The sequence below is a fragment of the Pinus tabuliformis genome, chromosome 8, assembly GCF_031772625.1.
Source record: "Pinus tabuliformis cultivar Carrire ecotype Pingquan chromosome 8, CPIR1, whole genome shotgun sequence".
Lineage (NCBI taxonomy): Eukaryota > Viridiplantae > Streptophyta > Pinopsida > Pinales > Pinaceae > Pinus > Pinus tabuliformis.
In genome coordinates this window covers 968557833-968563832 of record NC_142294.1, presented here as the reverse complement: position 1 = coordinate 968563832, position 6000 = coordinate 968557833, and positions in this window count along the sequence as shown.

The window sequence follows — 6000 nt, the reverse complement described above, 5'->3', positions numbered from 1 at the left end:
AAATCTAAATCACTTCCTACAGAGTTTGTAGGAGAAGTAATCGGGGAGTTTGGAGGGGTGACAGAAGGGCATGGAATATTCCTTTTTGAATTTTGTGGCATCCAAACAGGTCCAGAACCCTTCCCCGATTCACATATTGGAGACATGTCAGAAACAATTCCTTTCCCTTTTGTGAGAGAGGAAGGATTTTTTGGAGAAGGGGAAGCGGAAGGAACATAAGTAATATGAGATATAGAATGCAAGTTTGTTCTAGGTTGGGGAAATTGTGGTGGTAGAGGAACTTCACTGCATGGAAGAGGTTCAGGAGGGGGAGATATAATCAGAAGGTTAGAATAGAAACCTTGTGAGGAAAACTTTATGGGCAAAAAGGAAGCAGAACAATGGTCCTTCCTAAGGAAGTCACATGCCTTTGATTGAGGAGATAGAAAAGTAAATAAAGATTTAGCCATACCTCGTGAAGGCAACCTACTATTAATAGAATTCTGACCTCCCGCCGAGTCCTTCTGCTTTAATTCTGGAGAATTATGTGTGAATTGATTGCTCCTTTTAAAACTTCTATCCCATTGATGATGATTACAGTTTTCCTTCAAATGTCCCATTCTATGACATGTAGAACATCGGAATGGGACTCCCCAAAAATCCAGTCTTTGTCTCATATTTAAATCTCCCCACATAAGCTCGATGTGATCAGGAAAACCCCCATGGAATTCCTTTTCTATCAGAATCCACGCAACTCTTTTTATCTTTAGCGCCCAAACACTTTGGATCGACATATACAAATTTTCCAATTGCGTTCCCTATGTCAGATAGTGTCTCTCGGGTCCATAATTCTATAGGGAGGCCAGGGAGCTTTACCCAGATGAGATTATTGGTAGGGGTATTTTTTAGTGGGTTATATCCTATGTACCATTTTTGAAGAGCAAGAAAGCTCTTTTCATGTACCCATGGGATAGAGAGAATTTTCTTCAGATCTTTCTCATCTAAAAAATGAAAACTGTACCAGTATTTCATTAATTATTGGAATATATCCCAGCAAATGGTTCCACCATTTCCCAAGCCATGTTCGCATTTGTAACTCCCCCATATCCAGGAAATGCCATTGTCCTACCAGAGCTTTCTTCTGTAAGCTTGTAATTCTATCAGCAAGGAATGCATTATCGAGATTACATGCAGAGGGTGGCAGAATGGTCTTCATAGGCTATTGTTTCTTTCTACGTTGTGGGAAATCATCCCCGCCGCCTTCTTTATCACATGCGTCATGGAAACAGGAGGAATAATTGTATTTGCCACCTCAGATTACCAATCCTTTTGTAATGATCCACCACCAAAAGCTTTTTCAGCCTCGATAGTGGCTCGCACTAAGGCTGACGAAGCGGACACATCAGAGAGGATTTGCATGTGTACCGTAGGGAAAAGACTATGGCGTTAGCACGAAACAATACGACAGAATTTCAAAAAGGTAAGACACATATGGGCTCAGAAAGCTAGGAAAATTTTAAATCTAGTACAGGTCAGATAAAGCATAGATGAGATGTAATATGGAAAGGTATGGATGATATAGAAGCACAGTTTGGATCAAATTCACCTAAAGGGAAATATTTGTGAAAATTGAAATATCTTCGGAGAAGTACATACAGACTGACAAAATATCATGCAGAATATTAAAAATAAGGATAATGTAGATAATGTGATGAGAGGAATTTCAAATCATGTAGAAAATTGACGGCTTAATGAGTCATTCTATATGTGCCATCTGTACCATACAACAAACATCCAGCACATTCCTTTCTGCTAAACCTCAACGCAAAGGATTGGAAAATAGAAGACGTCACCAGAAAAACTAGAACCCTAAGGACTATCCATGATACCATGTACAGTCAATGGCTTAAGAATTTTAGGAAACCTAACAACTTAAGTAGGAAAATAACCATGTTATCCTTTTCATTTATCATAGAATTTAGGAGAAATGAGGACAACAGCAGATACAACTATAGCATATACACTAGCAATTTCCTAATCTACAACGGAAATCTGAGCAGGGGCGGGAGATTATGCAAAAGGTTGAAAAAAATGTACACGGGTATTTCAAAGAAAAAACCTCCTTAATTAACAGAAATGAACCCTGTAAGAAATATTCTAGGCGAGCAAAAAACATTTCTTCTTTACCATGGAACAAATGCTAAACAGGAAAAAAAGAAAGATTCAAGCCTAACCCCCACAAAGGGATTATGTGAACGGGATTATCAAGACAATATAAATTACAAGCAATTCTTGGATAGGAGAGCAGTGTACATACCTCAGTGCTCCGCGCAAGGCCCTCATTGTGATAAGAATGCCTGAACCATCGAAACTCCATCCTTGTGTCTTTAACCAAAAACCAGTGCTGTCAACAAGACTCCAGGAGAAACTCTAAAACGGAGGATATTCTCAAGCTCTCTAAACAGAAAAGAAAACTATCTAAACTCCGATAGAGGACGGTCATGACAAAGGATATGCTTACTCTTCGGCTATACTCCATAATGTTAAATAGAAAGGTAAGATCCTTTCCACGCTACCAGGGACGAGAAAGGAAACCTATTGGAGACGAAAATAGGTGGATTTAAACTGGTAAAATGACTACTTGCATACTAGACTCGTGTTGAATGTCTTAGACACGTGGAAGAAGAAGCTAAAATGGATGGTGGGTAGGTTTTGCTAATCTCGGTAAAAGCAAAGCGACTCAAAGCAGGAAACTAAAAGATCAGCTAAACGAAACCACTTATCCCATAAACAGGTATGGTCGATGAACAATATTACAATGCCAAATGCATATTAATGTGACATGAAACATCTCACTATAAATCATGAACACACGTTGAATAGCAAGCTATTGGTTGAAGCAACGCACAAGGACATGGTTCATGGCAATGGGCCACGCGCAATGACATGGTTCATCGCTGAGGGCCACGCGTAGAGCAACTAAAGACATAAAAATTACACTAACCCACAATAAGCTGTTTAGTAAAATATCCATTACAATTTAACGCATCATAATTATAAAATCTATCATAATTATAAAATTTATAGAATATATGATACACAAATCCTATTTAATATTTATTATAATATGAAAGAGCAATTTAAACTTTGAATGCAAATAGTATAATACTTTCCAATTTCTTCCGATTTCTTTAGATGATCAAATATGGAATAAAAGGTTTGCAATATAGTCATTAGAAAAATATATCGAAGATTCATATGATGTGTATGTTTTTAATCCAATGTTTCTTTTTCCACTTTAGCTAGATGTGTTTTATGAAGATGATAAAATCGTCAAAGATTTTGGTAAAGCACATTGTGGTGCTATTGAAGACCATGCACATGAAGAGCAAGATGATTAGGCACAGACTTAAAAGAATCCAAGCATGCATTAGGATATCGAGCGAACGAGGAAGAAGAAGTTTGGGTGAACAATTTTCCTTTCAAACGTTTGAAATTTAGTAATACGCTTATTATGAAATTGAAACGGTTGTTTTAATCTCATTAAAGTTAAAAATATATGTTAAAAGTCATTGTTGCTCCATGTTAAGAGGAAGCATGCAGCCAATAGGAAGAGTTGGTTAACGTTGTAGATTTCTGTCGTCTTCGATAGCCACATAAACTGAATGTTTTCCCCGAAAATTTTGGGGTATCTTCCATCCATATATGATAATGGATATTGGAAGACTTTTTGAGCATGTGGGGGACATTTAGTTAGACTTTTGCAAGCTTATTTCAGCCACGTATGCCTTAATTTTCGACTTTTTTGTCCGATAATTTGAAATCTGAAATTGGGAGAGTGATTTTTTTTTTTTTTTTTTTTTTATACTGATTTTTTAGATTTTTATATTTGATAAAAATGTTTTGGTTTTTTAAAAGGTGGGAAAATTTATCATAATTTAGTTGTCAAATTAATAGTTAGAATAATTATTTCTATTTTTTAACTGTGAATGGAAGATGACCAAAGCCATTTAAAATAACCTATTAGTGGTTTGTAAAAAGCAAGTTCTCACTTCTGCAAATGCCTGTAAGTCTTGAGCAATTAACCTATTCCCTTAAGTACCAAAAATATAAACTTTCAGCTAAATAAAAATAATTTTAAAACATAAAACTTGGTTTCTTTCGTGATAAAAAGTGCAGAAATTGAAATTGTGTGCCAATTTTGTAAGCATTAAAGAAAACATTTGCGGAACAGGTGGGATGCACAATGGACGAACATTCCGGATGGCCACACGTCTTTGTGGGACATGGGTGAGAGGCTTTGTACATGTATTCTGAAATGGAGAGAACACAACACAGCACAATTCTACACCCCCTGTGAATTGTGCATTGGAGATGGAGATGGAGATGGAGATGGAGATGAGATGAGATGAGATTGAGATGGAGATTAGAAATTGGATGAATGGAAAACGAAGTCCTCCGAGATGGAGATGGAGATGGAAATTGAGATTGGATGAATCGAAAACGAAGTCCCCCATTGACTTTTGTAGTTTTCGTGGCCAAATGTAAGACTGATCGTCGTGTAGTTGGGTGATACCTTGCCTTTACTCATACGGATTTTTGATTGAAATCATGAGTTTTATGGTCAAAAGGTGTCAGCAATTTTTATCTGTTTTACGGCATGAGTTGCGTCCCATATTATATTGGGACGCTTTTGGGTGCATATTAATTGAAACCATATACATATTGGATGCTTTTGGGTGCATATTAATTGAAATGGTAAAAAAGTAGGAGAACAACAATGTTACATGTTCCAGAGTTCGAGCCGACCAACGGACAGTTGGTTGCATGTATAACGTGCACTTCCACTCTTTGTTGGGGAAAAATAAAAGGTGAAGAGTGTGAATGTGGGAACCTTCCGTGTGGTCCATCTAAATATCATCCTTCGTCTTCCAATAATGCAACAATATCGTACGAATGCTATGCAAGATTCGCTTCATATAAGTGGTTTACATTTTAAAAAACCATAGTTTTTGATTATTTTATGTGAAAATACGTCGTTAAAATCACGGAATTAGAGTTTTAAATGGTTGAATCTATACGATCCAATTTTTTTTAAGAGTTAACATTAATTAATTAATTAATTAGTTATATGTATATATATAATTATAATTATAATTATAATTATAATTTTAGTTTTAATAACCTATAAAAATTATTATATAATTAAATTTTAAATATTTATAATGTTTATCATATAAATATTTTTCAGGAAAGAAGAATCTACAGCTTTTCAATATAGGAGAAATAGTGAATATATATTTTATATTACAAATAAAATATAGATTCATTGAGGAGTTAGATTTACATATTTATACAAAATATAAACTCAAACCCCAGGTGTTCAAATCACTATTATAAGTTATTTAGATTTTTATACACTAATTACTCTTAAATATATTAATTATTTATATAAAACCTTGTTTAATATAAATAGCTATATCCAAAATATTATAAGACAAAAATATTAAAAACTATTAAGTTGAATACTTCTGATCATATATACACATTCAAATATACGTAACAATGGAAAATAACTTCCTTAAAGTCCTACACTAATTCACTCCATTCTACTAAAAATAAAAATACACAATAGAATCATATGGGTTCAAGTGAGGCTCGAGAAACACATCTAAAATAATTTAACGAGAAACTCCATCCAAACATAGATAAAAGGAGGATAGTGGTAATGTTAAATAAATCAATAGTATTGAAAATTAGTGAAGTGGAAGACTCTCTTCGTCAGTGATTTCCAATTCGTTCAATACATTTTTCTCACAAAAAGATGGTTCACTTTGTGATCATGATTTCTTTTAATATGCTTCACTTCGTGTTCATGAATTCTTTTAATAGCTTCCCATTCATCAGATACATGTGTTTCACTACAATATGATGCGATTAATAAAGTGAAAAAACATATGATATGATTAATAAAGAGGAAAAACCTATGAAAAAAAGTCATGATTTTTTTTAATAGCTTCT